At 49.5% G+C, this 17650-nt stretch overlaps 1 long non-coding RNA gene across 5 annotated transcripts in view; it reads right to left on the bottom strand.

The window, feature by feature from the left end:
* Positions 1-17650, bottom strand: part of LOC113914331 — a 76651-nt gene that overhangs the window by 19714 nt on the left and 39287 nt on the right. For all 5 annotated transcript variants that reach the window (XR_003517440.2, XR_003517443.2, XR_003517439.2 and 2 more), the window contains exon 2: positions 10763-10838. This is a non-coding gene — a long non-coding RNA (uncharacterized LOC113914331). The remainder of the gene's footprint in view (positions 1-10762; positions 10839-17650) is intronic.

The following is a 17650-nucleotide window of genomic DNA, read 5'->3' as shown; positions in this document are numbered from 1 at the left end:
AGTGGGGTAGTGGCAGGCAGAGGGGAGAGCAGACTCCCCATTGAGCAGAGAGCCTGATGGGGGGGCTTGATCCCAGTGTTACAGAACCTGGACTGGATCGCCCGACAGAAGAACCAAGCGGCACTTGGAGATCTTGGAAGATAGGAGGTTTATTTAGCGCCCGTGGGCTCAGAGGAGAGTGATCTCCAAAGATCTGAGCTCCCAGCACAAAGGGGGCAATTTATACACTTTTACTTCCCTATATGTGGCACTTTCACTGCAGGGCAGCAGGCGGGGCAGGAGGGAAAACCCGGAACGGCTCTGCAGCCGGGACTGGGATTCCCTTGCTGGCTTGGTTGGCCCCCTTAGAACACAGATTTCCCTTATCATTCCCCCCTTTGATGCCCCTTTAAACACCTAGTTTAGAGGGCATCATTTTTATTCTCTAAGGGGCGATAGTGAGTAAGGAGCAACTGGAGTCTGATCTTAGCCATTTGAGCAGTGATAAACCTAGTAAGGGCATTAAAAATACAAGGACCAAATGCTACTGTGAGGAGGAACATTAGGAGGGGGGCCAAGAAGGGGGGCGATCCAAGGGAACCATTGTAAGAGGGAATCCCACCAAGTCGTCTGCTGGAGTGCTTCCCACCCGTGATTTACTCATTCCTGTAACTGGGTCAGTTTCTTGGACCACCCCCGACGCACTAGCATAGAAACAACATTCCTCCTGTAAGAAGCGGCAGAGCCCCACCCCCCACCGCATGGCTGTGAGTAAGTCAAGCCCAAGCCTGTTTTGGAGGACCACTGAGGCCAGTGAATCGAGCTGGCGCTGCAGGGTCAGGGCTGACTGAGTGAGGGCGGAAAAGTCCACCATGAGTTGTTGAGTTAACCCCTGATACCGAACCTGGAACATCTCGACGCCATTGACACCGAGGGCAATACCTGATGTGGCCAGCAGGCTCACGATAGGAGGGATGACTGCGGGGGAGCGTTGGGGGCGGCTAGGAGGTCTCCATACATATGAGTGGGGTATCCCTCCCGGGGAGAACTGGAAGATCGGGTAAGAGACTGACAAGCGTGCATGATTGATTGTGCGGGGTGATGCAGATGTATACACCTTGATCACAAGCCAGAAAAGTGTTGTTAGGCGCACAGACCTGACGTGGCCCGTGACAGGACAGAAAGAGTTTCCATACAGCGGGACTGGAGCCAGAAAGGGATAATCTGAGGTCCCCGGTGCCGAGGTGGGAGCGACATGATGGACTGGTTGAGGATGACACCTAGGTATTGGGCGGGACGGGGCTTCAAACAGATCCAGCAGTCAGATGCTACGGGTGGATTTGAGTGGTTAAGTGCTTGGTGGGAGGAGTTAATCATACTTAACAGTTGCCCTATAGATGCTAGCTGCGTGTGGATGGGGCACCCAGGGATACGCGGGATATGCCAGGGTGAGTTATTTTCTCTCCGACTCTGGGGGTTGACTGCAAGGCTTGGGGCGAACACGGACTTAATCATAAACCTGGCCATAGGGTCGGTCCCTATAGAGTGATACTGGCCCAACAGGAGAGTGATTCCTGTGGCCCATGAGGTGGCACTGGGTTCTAAGACTGAGAGGGTGAGCGGTATACAGTGATTGTTAGAGCAAGAGGATGGGGTGGTGTTGCGTGACAAGGAAATCCAGATGTCACTGCGCTGTTTGAGGTGCCACCACCTGGTGGACCATCGTTCCATTGCCGGCCAAGTCGCCACCCATGACTCATATCCCCAGGCTTGCGAGCAGAACTGAGGGCAGGTGTTTGGCTGTAGATATCTACCAGCTGGTAACCTGAGTGAGGGCCACGGCAGGAACACCGTCTATAAGGCTCCCAGGAGGTATCAAGAAGCTGGCATCCCTCAAAATGGAGGTGAACCTTTGGTGTGTGCCCATCCCAGGTGGAAGAAGTCAGTGGGGGCGCCGGTGCAGGATTGAGGGGGATAAGCTGGTAAGTTCATTTGCCAATAATGGTGATATGAGAGTTTGCCCCCCTTGCCTGGCTGGGCAGCTAGGGACAGTGAGGAGGAACAGCATACCAGGTAGCAGAAAACCGGAACTGACTGGGGCCAGGAAAACCATGGTGACATGCACTCAGGAGTAGACAGCAGAGGGCCAATAAAAGCAGGGTCTACAACCTTAGGTAGAGAGAGCCATTGTGGCTAACCTGTCAGCAGATGAAACCTGTGGACAAGTGAGTGCAGTAATACACCCTAGGGACACTCAATAAGCAATGGCAACAGTAAGCCTCTGGGGCAAAGTCCAGTCAGGAGGGGCAACAGTGTAGAGTCCGACTCCCAAGAGGAGGAAAATCATGAGAGCCAGGGACCATGGTGGACAGGTGTCCATCAGTCGGTGGGGTCTCATCGAAGGTGAAGCCAGAGCGAGTTCATGAGGTCTGGCTGGACTCTCCACTAATGCGGCTTCTCATCCGAATGATGAGCTTTCTTCACTCTGGAGTGGCGGACCCAGGGGGTGACACCTGAGACCTTGAGGGCAGTAGGGGTGGTAGAACAACAGTGTGGGGCCCTATCCACTGCGGTTTGAGGGGGTCTTTCTTCCAATCTTTCACCCAAACTGAGTGCCCTGTCTGGAAGGAGTGTACCTGAGAGCCTAAGGAGACTGGGGCCCTCTCTCAATGGTGTACTTTTGTAATTTATTTAGGGTGGCCCCCAGGGACTGAAGCTGCTCAAAAGGAGCAGCTTTCTTTTATTTTTTTAGAGTTTTTGTTTTTAATTATACACCCAGTGCTCCATGCAGTACGTGCCCTCCTCAATACCCAGCACCAGGCTAACCCATCCCCCCACCCCGCTCCCCTCTAGAACCCTCAGTTTGTTTCTCAGAGTCCATAGTCTCTCATGGTTCCTCTCCCCCTCCGATTTCTCCCCCTTCATTCTTTATTTCTTTATCTCCAACCTGATGTAAGTTTCCTGGAAGGCTCCCCAAGCATGGGGGAGGCCGTCCATATATTAATTCAAAAGGAGAGAAACCCAGTGTCCCAGGTGTGCAGCAAGCACACAGGAGAGCTAGGGGTAGCAGATCCAGCCATGGGAGGTTAGTCTCCTGACTTTGCTAAGGTTCCCTTGAGGGTGCGATTCATTCGCTCTACTTTCCCTGAACTTTGGGGCCGGTAAGCGGTGTGGAGTCTCCAAGTGATGTTTAGAGATTTGGTCAAGACCTGTACAATGTCTGCCACAAATGCAGGTCCATTGTCACTATGGATTGTTAATGGCAGACCGAACCAGGGCACGATCTCCCGCAAGAGGACTTTAGCTACTTCCCGGCTTTGCTCCGTCCTGGTCAGGAAGGCTTCCACCCACTCAGAGTATGTGCACACTATTACTAGAAGATATCTGAAGCCCCTGCTCGGCTGCACATCTGTGAAGTCTAACTCTAGATCTTCGAAGGGGGTTGCTCCCACCCTCTGGACACCTGGCAGGGGCCGTGGTGCAGACCGAGCATTATTTTTAGCACATGTTATGCACCGTTCACTTGTTGCTCGGCACAGTGCTGGCAGCTGACTGATGTAGTTGTGCTTCTTGAGAAGGGCCTCTATGCAGTTTTTCCCAGATGAGTGAGTTGGTGATGTTCCTTGACTAGATGCCCTCCAGTTGCTATTGGAACAAAGATGTGCCCATTTGGCATCATCCACCATCCCTTTTCAGTCAGGGTGGCTCCCTCAGCCATGGCCCATTCTCTTCCTCTTTAGTGTAATTGGGTGGAAGGACTTCTTCCGGGGGTGTCAGGGCCATGGTGAGGGAAGGGGCTCTGTCCATGTCCTCACTGGCTGTGGTCTTGGCTGCCTCATCAGCCAGACAATTTCCCCGCGCTACGGGGTCATCTCCTTTCTGGTGTCCCTTACAGTGCAGGATTGCTACTTCCTTTGGAAGCCAGACAGCTTCAAGGAGTCTCACTATCTCCTCCTTGTTCTTGATAACTTTTCCTGCTGTAGTTAGGAGGCCCCTTTCCTTGTAGATGGCTCCAAGTATATGTACAGTAGCAAAGGTGCACCGAGAGTCAGTATAGATGTTGACTCACTTGCCTTCACCAAGTGTGAGGGCTCGGACTAAGGCATATAATTCAGCCTGTTGGGCTGACTGTCCAGCTGATAATGCCTTAGCTTCTAGGACTTCAGTGGTTGTGGTTACTGCATAACCCACTTTTTGAGCACCCTTTTGTAGGTAACTGCTGCCATCGCTGAACAGCGTGAGCTCTGGATTCTTTACTGCTTGATCCTGCAGATCTGGACGGCTCGTGTAGACTTCATCAGTCACCTCGGAGCAGTCATGGTCTGGTTCCCCCTCTTCCATGGGGAGAAAGTTTGCTGGATTTAATGTCCTTACTGTTTCGAGGGTGACCCGTGGGTTTTCACAGAGGAGCCCTTGGTATTGTGCTAGCTGAGAGCTGGAAAGGAAGCGGTGTTCCTGTGCGTTCATGAGGGACACAACTGCATGAGGGACCTTGACATAAGTTCTTGCCCCAGGGTGAGTTTGTCCGCCTCCTTGATGAGTAGGACTGTGGCTGCCAGCACCCTCAGGCACAGCGGCCATCCCGCTGCCATGGGGTCCAGCTTCTTTGACAGATATGCAACTGGCTGTTGTCAGGGCCAAACAGTCTGGGTGAGTACTCCAAGCGCTATTTTTTCCTTTTCATGCACAAAGACATTGAAGGGTTTTTCTACATCTGGTAGGCCCAGGGCTGGAGCCCGCCCCAGGGCGGTCTTTATCTCTGTGAAAGCGGCTTCTGCTTCCGTGGTCCAGGCAGGGAGTTCTCGATCGGTCCCCCTAAGAGATCATAAAGGGGTCTTGCTATTGCCGAGAACACAGGGATCCAGATGTGGCAGAATCCTGCAGCCCCCAGGAATTCTTGTAGGCCCCTTTTTGTCTGGGGCTATGGCAGGGAGATGTTGACCCTTTTCCTCTCTGGCCCCAGTTCTCTATTCCCTTGGGTGAGGAGGAAACCAAGGTATCGGACCTGTTGTTGGCAGAGCGTGCCTTCTTCCATGAGGCTCGGTATCCCGAGTCTGCCAGGACCTGTAGGAGGGCCTTTGTGCCTTTTGTGCAGCCTTCTTGTGTGTCACTGGCGAGGAGGAGGTCATCCACATACTGGAGGAGGGTGCATTGTGTGGCCTCTCTTGGGAAGCTGGCGAGGTCCGCGGCCAGCCCGGAGTTTTTAAACCCCTGCGGGAGGCGCGTCCAGGTCAGTTGCATCTGGTGCCCTGTATCAGGTTCAGTCCATTCAAAGGCAAACAGTGGCTGGCTCTGGGGAGCTAAGCGGAAGCAGAAGAAGGCATCCTTCAAATCTAGGCAAGTGAACCATCTGGCCGACCCTGGGATTTGGCCGAGGAGGGTGTATGGATTCGGGACCACTGGGTGCAGAGAGATGGTCACCTTGTTGATGGCCTGCAGGTCTTGAACTGGTCGGTATCCCCCTCCTAGCTTCTTGACTGGCAGGAGTAGGGTATTCCAGGCCCACTGGCACTCGACTAGAATACCTGTTTCTTTGAGTTTGGTCAGATGTTCTTGGATGCTGATCTTAGCTTCTTGTGGAAGGGGGTATTGCCTTTGCCTCTGAGGTTGGGCTACTGGGATCAGTTCAACAATGATAGGGGCCTGATTCCAGTCCAGTTCAGGTGGGTTGTCTTCAGCCCATACTGAAGGGAAGGCAAGTCTGAACTCTGGCGGGCTGGTCGGTTGGGCCTGGGCACAGAATAGCCTCCATTCTTCTTCCCTCGGTGTGGTAATTGCTAGTACCAGAGACCCCGTCTCCTCTGGCCTTGGGTTCAACCAGAGGCTAGTATGTCCAGTGGGCTCAAAGGTTATCTGAGCCCCAAGCTTGGAGAGTATGTCTCGGCCCAGGAGAGGGATGGGGCAATCAGGCAGATAAAGGAATTCATGTCGGACCTTGTGGCCCCCGAGTTCGCACTGGTGAGCCTGGCAAAAGGGCTGCTGTATCATCCAAGCCCCGGTGGCCCCAAGGATGGTCGCAGTCCTTTTGCTGAAAGGGGCCACTGGGGAGGTGACAATAGAGTGCTTGGCCCCAGTATCAACCATAAAAGTCACTGGTTGGTCCCCTACTTTCATTCTGTGTGGGCTCACGGGGGCCAAGGAGGAAAGAGCCTGGTCCCCCTCAGTCTGAGTCTGTTCCCGCAAGGCCTATGAGGTCCTCCTCTCGGGGTTCTTCCTTGTAGCGGCTGGGCTTCTGAGCCTTTCCCTGGCTGGGACATTCGTTTTTCCAATGCCCTTTCTCCTTACAGTAGGCACATTGATCCCTTGCCAAGGGGGTTCCGGGTTTCCCCCCTTTCGGTGGTTGGGGTCTCCCTGTCTTTGTGTTGTCCTTTTCTTTCAGGGTGGCGGCCAGGAGGCTGACTTTCTTTTTCATCTTTTTGTCGGCTTCCCATTTGGCTGTGACCTCCCTGTTCATGGAGACCTTATTGGCAATGTCTATTAGTTGGGGGATGTTCATCCTGGCGAAACCCTCTAGTTTCTGAAGTTTTCTAATGTCTGGGTGGCCTGAGCCACGAAGGAGGTGTTTACCATCTGCTGGCTTTCCTGTGCCTCGGGGTCAAATGGAGTGTATATCCTGTAGACTTTACATAATCTCTCGTAGTAGTCCCCGGGGGACTCCCCTGGTTGTTGAGTGACCGAAGATACTTTAGTCATGTTCATGGGTTTCTTAGCTCCTGCCCAGATTCCCTGGAGAAGGGCCTCCTGGTATCGGCAGACGTGGACCTGTCCCTCATCCGTGGTAAAGTCCCATGCTGGGCGCTCCTTGGGTGCGGCCGTATTAGCCCAGGCAGCAGGGTCGATGACTCCCGCTGGTGCGTGCTCTTCTAGGTATTGCCGTGTTCCTCTCATTATTCTCCTCATCTCTTCTGTGTTAAACAGGTTGTGGAGTAACTGTTGGCAGTTTTCCCAGGTTGGACGATGAGTCTGGAAGAGGGATTCCATGAGGTCTACCATGGCCTGTGGTTTTTCAGAGTAGGATGGAGTGTTATGTTTCCAGTTGAGGAGGTTGGTGGTGGAGAAGGGCTGATAATACATCATGGAATGGCCGGGTTGGACCGTCCCATCTTCATCGTGCCTCTTGGGTTCCCGCGTCTCTCATACCAGCATTTGGAGGGCCCAGCCTGGGGCGCAGCCTGGCTGCTGGTCCTGGAGAAAGTGGATCCTTTGGGCCTGGGGGCGCCGGTGGATCCTCTGGGCCTGGGAGCACCAGTGAAACCGCTGGCGGCGGAGTGCCTGGAGCTGAAGGGCCAGGTATAGATGGTCTTGGGGGTGTGTACGGTCGGGGCAGGATCGGTTCGTCCTTGGGACTTCCGGCTAGGATTTGTGAAGACTGGGGCTTTTGCTGATCTTCCTTAGGTCGCTTAGATGAGGCGATTAAGACCTTGGCCTGTCCCTGCCTATTGCAAGTGAATCGCACCCAGGGGGGAAGGGTCTGGGCAATTCCTAGCCAGGAGTCAATGTACGGAAACCGGTCAGGGTGTCCTCGTTCTCCTGTTATGACTCGCCATACTCGATGAATTGTTGGGACATCCAATGTCCCTTCTGAAGGCCACCCGACATTAAAGGTGGGCCATTCCAATTCACATAGGGTTCTCAATTTGCCGGGGTTTATCCTGACTCCATAGTCTCCCGAAAACCCCTTCTTGAAATTTTTGATCATGGTCTCTAGAACCACAGTGTTTATTCTGCCCTGACCCCATGGTGATGTTCCCATGTGCAGTGACGCAGAGACAGACAAGGGGCGGGGGGTGCCTCCCATGATGAGGAGACCAATCAGATGCCCGTCTGGCCGTGTCCTGAAGGAGCTTAGGTGAGGCTTAGCCATAGCGGTCTCAGCGTTGGGACTTATGATTGCAAACTATTTTGATGCCGCTATAGACTGTATGGCGTTCACCACAGAATCACAGACGGGCCCACTCAGACTCCGTAGGCTTCTGGGGACCTTAAGGGTGCCCGCCCGGGGAGTCACAGAATCAGTCCACTTGAGCAAGCCAGGTCAGACTGCACATTCACTCACATATTCACACTCCAGAAGTTATTACATTCCCTCCCTGGGAATCTCTACCTGTGAGACCTCTAAGAGGTCTCTGGAAGTGATCAGGCTCCCCTTCCACCCCAATGCGGATGGGCCTGTCTGGGTCCTGGGGCCCCAGGCCTTACTAGAATCTGACGTCGGGACCAGGTCCTCACCTGCCAAGTCTCGAGTCTGGCGGGAACAGTGGAATGGGGCCAGCCCGAGGCGACCGGGGCGAGAGACTGCTGAAAATTAGGCAGGGCATGCCTTCTCCCTTACTATCCGGTCCCTCGTTCTGTCACTGCCACCGATGCCCCCAAACCGGTGGCAACAATGGGCCAGCAGGGCTGGGTTTCCCGGTTGGGGAACCAAATGTTACGGAATCTGGACTGGATGACCCGACAACTGGTAGTCGGAGATCTTGGAGGATAGGAGGTTAATTTAATGCCAGTGGGCTCAGAGGAGAGTGGTCTCCAAAGGTCTGAGGCCCCAGCACAAACAAAGGGGATAATTTATACACTTTTATTTCCATATATGTGGCACTTTCACTGCAGGGCGGCAGGCGGGGCAGGAGGGAAAACCCAGAACGGCCCTGGGGCTGGGACTGGAATTCCCTTGCGGCTTGGTTGGCTCCCTTAGAACACAGATTTCCCTTATCACCAGGTCCCTGAGATCATGACCTGAGCTGAAGGCAGATGCTTAACTGACTGAGCCACCCAAGTGCCCCCAGGCTGCATCTCTTAACAGAAGGTTAAGGTCAAGGGTCCTCTCTCTGGAGGGAACATAGGGGGTGGGTAGGAGACAGGGCCCCAGGTTTTGTGATGGCAGCAGTGGCTTCCAAGGAGAAGGACCAAGATGGTGTGGGGGAGAAAAAAGCTGAACTCCATTCACACTGGTGACACGACCTCAAGTAAGACATCTAATTGCTCTGAGCCTGACTGCCTGTTTTCTAGGATTGGCAGGAGAATGAACACAAGCTGGTGATGTGTGTAGAAGCATCCTGCAAAGGTGGACAAAATGCAAAGGTAAGAGACACCTACTGGTTACTGGGAGGTAGGAAAGGTTACAACAAGGACTCTCAGGGGATGGTGACCAACGAAACTGGGAAGATCAGTAAGAAATTTCTTTGGGATATTTAGCGGTGCAGTACACAGTTTGAGAAAAGGAACCTTTTCTCAAAAGCAAAAAGGTTTGGAGTAGGGAGGTGGGTGAAGATGCAGGGGTCTGTTGACTGGAGCAGCTCAGAAGATCATGCAGATGGATGGAGAAGGGGGTCTGCCGTCCAGCAGACAGGAGGGGCCACAACCACAGTGTGACCAAAACCCCACCTCCCACAACGCCCATTCAACTCCAGCCACGGGGAGGCCACGCTCCCAGTCACTGCTGTTCTGACTTGCCTGTCACCTCCCTTCCCTTTCAGGTGCTGGATTATTGCTCTTAACATGGGCCCATATTGCCCATAAAAAAATAAAAGTCAGATAGAAAAGCCTTGCTATTAGCTTCATTTCACCAACAGCCCCAAATATAGAGGACAGAGATTGGCAATTTCTGATGAATGCTTAAAGACCAGAATCGATTTGAGAATGATAGTAAATGGCAGAGTGCTAGAAGGACAAAGTGAACTCATACAGGAGCTGACTGTCTAGTGGGGAAGACTGATGCTCTGTTCATCCAATACATGTTTATGGAGCATCCAGGCACATTCAGATACGCCCTAGAGGAGCTTATTACGGAAAACATGTAAACAGGCAACTACAATCAAGTGTGGAAATACCATGATGGTGATGGGGGAAGGTTCACAGAGAAGGAGCCTTGGCAGAAGAACGACCGGGGGTGGGGCATCATGTCAAGCTCATTACGATACATGTCAGTGAGAAGGAGATAGTATTACAGGGCTTCCAAAGCAGGAAAAGTCACTATCGGCCAGGAGGGAATAAAAAGGCTGGATTTCCAGGACATCTGGGTGGCTCAGTCGGTGAAGCTTCCAACTCTTGATTTCGGCTCAAGCCATGGTCTTAAGTAAGGGACGGGCAAGGCAAGGGAGGGACAGACAGGTAGAGGGCCATGTGACCAGGCTCACAGAAATCCCAGATGTGGAGAAATATTATAGACAAGATATTAACCAGAGAGAAGGGAACATTAACAAATCTGCCTTGTTTGTTCTAAATATAGACGAGATATTTTCCTAATATTTACAAATCTACCTTGTTTGTCTTAAATGTTTTAGACAAAATATTTACCAAGTTCCCTTGTCAGTTTTCTCTAAAAGACCCACCATAAAAGCCCTCAGTGGCAACCCGTTCGGGACCCCTCTCACTCTAGAGAGCTCCTTTCCTTTCCTTTCTGTTCTCACCTTCACTTAATCAACTTTCACTTCACTTCACTCTTTTGCCCGTGAGACAAGAACCCTGCAACAGTCTCAGGGTCATGAGATGGAGCCAAGCCCTGGGTCTGGCTCCTCACTCAGCGGGGAGTCATCCTACCTCTGCCCCCCACCCCTCACACTCTCTAAATAAATTAAATCTTTAAAAAACAAATATATAAAAGGCTTCATTTCCAGGGAAGTAAAGACCTTCAGGGATCTACAGGAACCTGGCCAGGCAGAGAGGAGGGGAAAAGAGTACATACAGGACTGGGCATGTTTGAGGAATGCCGGAAACAGTAATCTCGCCTCCAACACTGGCTTCCCTTTGAAGAAATTTTAATAGGTACAAATTTACTTCCATTTACCTTTTCTTCAACTTCAAGAACTGCAGTTTCAGTACTTCAGCCAACTGATTTCCAGTAAAGGTGACTTGAGTTACTCCTGTTGAGAAATCAGAATAAGGTGTAATAGGTTTTGGGGAACTACCCCTCCCCAGACCCCTTTTTTGGGGACACTCCCCCCAGTCCATACAGAGCGGGCAGTCCCATGGCTTCCCTCCCCAAACTGGTTAGCTTGGAGATGGACAGTGCCTCCCTCCCAACCTCCCTCATTTGAGGATGAAGACGGGCAAACTTAGGCAAGCAGCGGTGGGCTCTTATTCAGAGAAAGACACAAACACACACACACACACACACACACACACACACACAGAGGAGGTGAGCAGGACCATGCACTGTACAATCGCTGAATTAAGGGGCCTTCCCACTCCACTTCCCAGTAGACTGGTCAAGCTTTGCTCCCTGCATTCCTGAGATTCCTACAACAAACCCTCTGCTAAGTGAGCTGGCCCAAGAGCACTGTGGTTCCTTGCAACCAAGAGTCACTGACTTAATAAGAGATCCAGGGTTGGGACTAGAAAAAGAGCAGAAGTAGAGGGTGAAGAAAGAGAGGCTTCTGGAACAAAGCCTTGGGAAAAATAAAAGAAGATGGGAGAAAGTGACCCGGGGCCTCTCAACGACTGTCCCATAACAGCTGAGAGAGAAGGATAGGAGGCATGTGTGAGACCCAGAGGGTAGACCCAACAGGTAATTCCTAATCCCAACAGTATTAGACATTAAGATGGAGGCCGAGATATTGGGGGGAAGGGGCTCTTCATATGGGCATCATCCATAACAAAACAAAGCAAATAGGAATTTCATTGAAAATACAAAGGTACGAGACTCTGAAAAGTATCTATAGCAAACAGGGAATAATCAACTATATACTGCCCATCTCCAGTAAAATAAGAAGTGTAATAATTTGAAGATTGATTTACTGTGGGGGTTTTTTTCTGTATAAAACAATAAACATTTTATTTATTCATGGTTTGGTGGGTCAACAATTAGTGCTGGGCTCAGCCAGGTGGTTTTTCTCTGGTCTTGCCTGGTTAACATATGTGGCTACAGTCATCTGGTGGCTCATCTTGGGCTGGGTGGTAGACCAGATGACTTAGCTGACATACTAGTGACTGACAAGGCTGTTTGTGCTGCTTGTGGTCTATTTTAGTAAATGTACACTTTTTTTTTCCTGAGAGCTTCAGCGATGTATGCCTACCATCCTCTTGCCATATTTTTCCATTGGTTCTTGAGTTGGTCAACCATGAACTCACCCACTGTAGGGCTTCATGAAACTAACCTCTTCAAGCCCCCCTACCAGGCAGCAATGATTTTGGTGAAGTTCAGAGATAAAGGTGTGTGAAAGGGAGGGGCAAGAGGCAGGGATGGAAAGGGGAAGGTTCCTCAGGAGCCCCAAATGCCGAGTGAAGCTGGATGGGCTTTATTCCAGCAGCATAAGAGTCAAGATGATTGTCATCGAATGCCATATTCTCTAAGAGTTCATTACCACTCAGAAAATGTAGAAAGGTAAAATTGGGCTACAGAGGGAAAGTATGACCCAAACCACAGAGACTGAAGCAGTCAGCTGGAAATGAAGTCAAGAGCAAGCCAGGACCTTCAGCCTTGACAGGATCCCTTGTCTGCTGCTGTTGGCTATCAGGCTTTATAGGAGTCCCCTGGCTTCTGGGCCTTCTAAGCAGCCCTGTGCTCCACGGGCTTTCACTCAGCAGGTCAGAGAATAGCCCCAGGGACACCAGCTGACCTGCAGGACAGGCTGAAGGGCAGCGCTCCAGTCTGCTCACTCCAGGCCTGGCCCCCAAGAGGCTGGTACCACCTCCAGTCTCTCCACTCTGAGCAGCAGAGGCACCTGCTCTAACCTCAGTCCTACTGCCTCCTCTCTGGGCCTCGGTCTCCTCATCCATAAAACAAGGGAGACTAGACCACTGGTACTCAAAGGTGGTCATCCACCCAACTCTTCACTGCTGGTTCACAACAAGATAAGCACAGAAATTAAGAGAAACTGAGAAGCTGTTATAGCATATAAGATTGCCACACAGCCCAGCATGCACGTGATCAGCAGAACAGTGCTGTTCTGTCCAACAAAGCATATGTGAGTTTCCTGTAGCTGCCATAACAAATTATCACAAGCTACGTGGCACAAAACAACACAAATCTATTCTCTCACAGTTCTCGGGTCCAGAGGCCTGAAATCATAGTGTAGGCAGGGGCCATGATCCCTGCAGAGGCTCTGGAGAAGGCGCACCTTGCCTTTTCCAGCTATTGGCACTCCTTGGCTTATGGTCACATCTCTCCTCCACTTCACTGCCTTCTCTGTGCGTGTGACATCTCCCTCTTCCTCTCTCTTTAAGGACACTTGTGATGGCACTGAAGGCTCACCTGGATAATCCAAGATGATCTCACATCAAAATCCTTATCTTAATCACATCTAAAAGACCCTTTCTCTAAATAAGGTAACATTATTGGGATATGTCTTTGGGGCAACCATTTAGCCCACAATAACTGATATGGATATTGCCCAATTTTTGTGTGATCAGTTGTACCTGGTATGCACTGTACATCCATATCAGAGCACCACTGGGGGGAAAAAGACCACTACCCTCTCTTTCACACAGCTAGGATCCCTGTTCTACCTCTGCAGCCCTGGAGCCTGGGCTGGACAAGATCAGACTGCAATGGGCACCCCCCAGGAAAGGTTAACAGGTGGTAGGGGTACAAAGAACAGGTGCAGACTTTCCTTCGGCCTGTCCCAAGCTGGTCTCCCACCTTCTTTGGCAGGCAATGGAGGTGCTGCCCCCCCTCACCCCATCCTTCTATCCCTCAAGCAGCCTTAGTTGTAAAGTAGTTAAATTGATCTGTTTTCTGTTCAAGTGTTTTCAGAGTTTTCAATGCTCAGAGTTTTCAACATCTGAGTTTGAGAACAGAAATAAGACTGTTTTACTAAAATCCTTGTATACCTAGCACTGTCCTGCCACTCACATGTCCTCTCTCCAGTACGCCTCCCTGTAACTTCAAAAACACTCAGGCTTCATAACAAAATGGAGAAAGCACTTGGAGACTGGACAAATCAAGGATATCATTTCATTTAAAATTTTCTTGCCTTGTGAGAATACACCTTGCCAAAGGAATCACTATGTTGAGTCATTTTGCTATGTTACATGTCAGCCTTAAAGGGCAGATGATGTCAAAAGTAGCTAAGAATGTTTAAAATAGAGCTTAGGAGCAAGATGGCGGAGGAGTAGGAGACCTAGATTTTGTCTGGTCTCAGGAATTCAACTGAATAGGGATCAAACCATTCTGAACACCTACGAACTCAACAGGAGATCGAACAGGACAGTAGCAACAACTCTCTGAACAGAGAAGCGACCACTTACTGGAAGGTAGGACGTGCAGAGAAGTGAATCCGAGGCGATATTCGGGAGGATAGACGGCGGGGGAGGGGCCTCCGCCGGCCGCTTCTGGCAAGTGCTAGAGCCGCGGAGCACAAAATCGGACCTTTTAAAAGTTGGCTCGGCGGAGGGACGTCGCTGCAGTGGCTAAGCGGGGGGTGGAATCCTCCCGGGACAGTGTGGTCTCAGGACCCTTGGGGTCACAGAGAGAGTGGGGGTGCCTGAGTGCGGCAGAGCTCCCAGGTATCGGAGCGGGGAAGCCGGCTGCAGAGACGGAGCCGAGGCGCGGGCTCTCAGCTCGGGGTGGCCATAAACTGTGATCTGCGGCCCAGTCGGGGCACGGCTCCCCCAGCAAGGACCCAACAAGCAGCAGATCCGGGGAGACTCCCCTTCCTTCCCGGGGAGGAGCAGTGCGGGAACGCACTGCAGGGATCTGCTGGGTTTGGAGACTCCGAGCGGGGTCGGGTGCCAGAGATAGCAACGCTCGATCACAGGCCGGGTGAGCACGGAGTGCGGCCAGAGACCGGGGACACGGGAGTGACTGCTTTTCTCTGGGGGCGCACCGAGGAGTGGGGCCCCGAGTTCTCAGCTCCTCCGGGCGGAGACTGGGAGGCCGCCATTTTCGCCCTGCTCCTCCAAAGCTGTACCGAGAGCTTGCAGGGAACAAAAGCTCCTGAGAGCAAACTGGAGCAGCTTCCTTAGCCCGGACCGACAAGGGCGGGGCAATTCTGCCTCCGGCAAAGACATTTGGAAACCACAGCAACAGGCCCCTCCCCCAGAAGATCAACACAAACAGCCAGCAAGCCAAGACCAAGTTGATCGATCAAGGAGAACAGGAGAACTCCAGCGCTAGGGGAATACTGCACATAGATTCATGGCTTTTTTTTTTTTTTTTTTTTTTTTACCATGATTCATTATTTCATCAAAGTTAATTTTTGTTGACTTTTATTTTTCTTTTTCCCTTTTTCAACCAACATCTTATAAATCCCTTTTTTTAAAAAAAAAAAAACATTTTTTATTTTTTTTTTCATTTTTAGAGTCATATTTTATCCCTTCATAGTAGTTATCCTTGTTTTTGGCATATATATATAAGTTGTTCTCTCTTTAAAATTTTGAGGTACAGTTTCTTCTAACAGATCAAAATATACCCTAAACCACTAGTGTATGGCTTTGTTCTAGTCTCCTGCCTGATCACATTCTCTCCCTTTTTCCTTTTTTTTTTTTTTTCCCTTAAATCTCCTTTCTTTTTTCAAACAACTTATCTTACCAAGTCCTTTTATAAAATCTTTTATAATTTTCATCTTTACAGTCATCTTCCATCCCTTCATTGTATCAACCCTTATTTTGTACATATATGCCTTTCTTCCTTTAAAATTTTAGGAGGCACTTTTTTCTAACAGACCAAAATACGCCCAAAATCTAGTGTGTGGCACTGATCTATGCACTAGCGTGATCATATTTGATCATATTCTGCCTTTTTTGAATTGTTTTGTTTTTGTTTTTATCTTTTTTCTTTTTTTTTTTTCTTTTTCTCTTTCTTTTTTCTTTCTTTCCCTTTCTTTTCCCCTGGTTTCAGGTCTTTTCTGATTTGTATACAGTATATTTGCTGGGGACGTTGTAAACCTGTTAGCCTTTTGTTCTCTCATTCATCTATTCTCCTCTGGACAAAATGACAAGACGAAAGAAATCACCTCAGCAAAAAGAACAAGAGGTAGTACCGTCAGCCAGGGACCTACTCAATATGGACATTAGTACGATGTCAGACCTAGAGTTCAGAATCATGACTTTAAAGATACTAGCTGGGCTTGAAAAAAGCGTGGAAGTTATTAGAGAAACCCTTTCTGGAGAAATAAAAGAACTAAAATCTAACCAAATCGAAATCAAAAAGGCTATTGATGAGGTGCAATCAAAAATGGGGGCACTAAATGCTAGGATAAATGAGGCAGAAGAGAGAATCAGCGATATAGAAGACCAAATGATAGAAAATAAAGAGGCTGAGAAAAAGAGAGAGAAACAACTACAGGATCACGAGGGCAGAATTCGAGAGATAAGTGATACGATAAGACGAAACAACATTAGAATAATTGGGATCCCAGAAGAAGAAGAGAGAGAGAGAGGGGCAGAAGGTATATTGGAGCAAATTATAGCAGAGAACTTCCCTAATGTGAGGAAGGAAACAGGCATTAAAATCCAGGAGGCACAGAGAACCCCTCTCAAAATCAATAAAAATAGGTCAACACCCCGACATCTAATAGTAAAACTTACGAGTCTCAGAGACAAAGAGAAAATCCTGAAAGCAGCTCGGGAGAAGAGATATGTAACCTACAATGGTAGAAACATTAGATTGGCAACAGACCTATCCACAGAGACCTGGCAGGCCAGAAAGGACTGGCAAGATATCTTCAGAGCACTAAACGAGAAAAATATGCAGCCAAGAATACTATATCCAGCTAGGCTATCATTGAAAATAGAAGGAGAGATCAAAAGCTTCCAGAACAAACAAAAACTAAAGGAATTTGCAAACACGAAACCAGCCCTCCAAGAAATATTGAGAGGGGTCCTCTAAGCAAAGAGAGAACCTAAAAGCAGCAAAGAGCAGAAACGAACACAGACAACAGACAGTTAACAGTCACCTTACAGGTAATACAATGGCACTAAATTCATACCTTTCAATAGTTACCCTGAATGTAAATGGGCTAAATGCCCCAATCAAAAGACACAGGCTATCAGATTGGATTAAAAAACAAGACCCATCAATATGCTGTCTGCAAGAGACTCATTTTACACCCAAAGACACCCCCAGATTGAAAGTGAGGGGGTGGAAAACCATTTACCATGCTAATGGACACCAAAAGAAAGCTGGGGTGGCAATCCTTATATCAGACAAATTAGATTTTAAAACAAAGACTGTAATAAGAGATGAGGAAGGACACTATATCCTACTTAAAGGGTCCATCCAACAAGAAGATCTAACAATTGTAAATATCTATGCCCCGAACATGGGAGCAGCCAATTATATAAGGCAATTAATAACAAAAGCAAAGAAACACATTGACAACAATACAATAATAGTGGGGGACTTTAACACCCCCCTGACTGAAATGGACAGATCATCTAAGCAAAAGATCAACAAGGATATAAAGACTTTAAATGACACACTGGACCAAATGGACTTCACAGACATATTCAGAACATTCCATCCCAAAGCAACGGAATACACATTCTTCTCTAGTGCCCATGGAACATTCTCCAGAATTGATCACATCCTAGGTCACAAATCAGGTCTCAATCGGTACCAAAAGATTGGGATCATACCCTGCATATTTTCAGACCACAATGCTTTGAAACTAGAACTCAACCACAAGAGGAAAGTCGGAAAGAACTCAAATACATGGAGGCTAAAGAGCATCCTACTAAAGAATGAATGGGTCAACCAAGAAATTAAAGAAGAATTAAAAAAATTCATGGAAAC

The sequence above is a fragment of the Zalophus californianus genome, chromosome 11, assembly GCF_009762305.2.
Source record: "Zalophus californianus isolate mZalCal1 chromosome 11, mZalCal1.pri.v2, whole genome shotgun sequence".
In the NCBI taxonomy this organism is placed as follows: domain Eukaryota; kingdom Metazoa; phylum Chordata; class Mammalia; order Carnivora; family Otariidae; genus Zalophus; species Zalophus californianus.
This window is presented reverse-complemented; position numbering and strand designations above follow the sequence as displayed.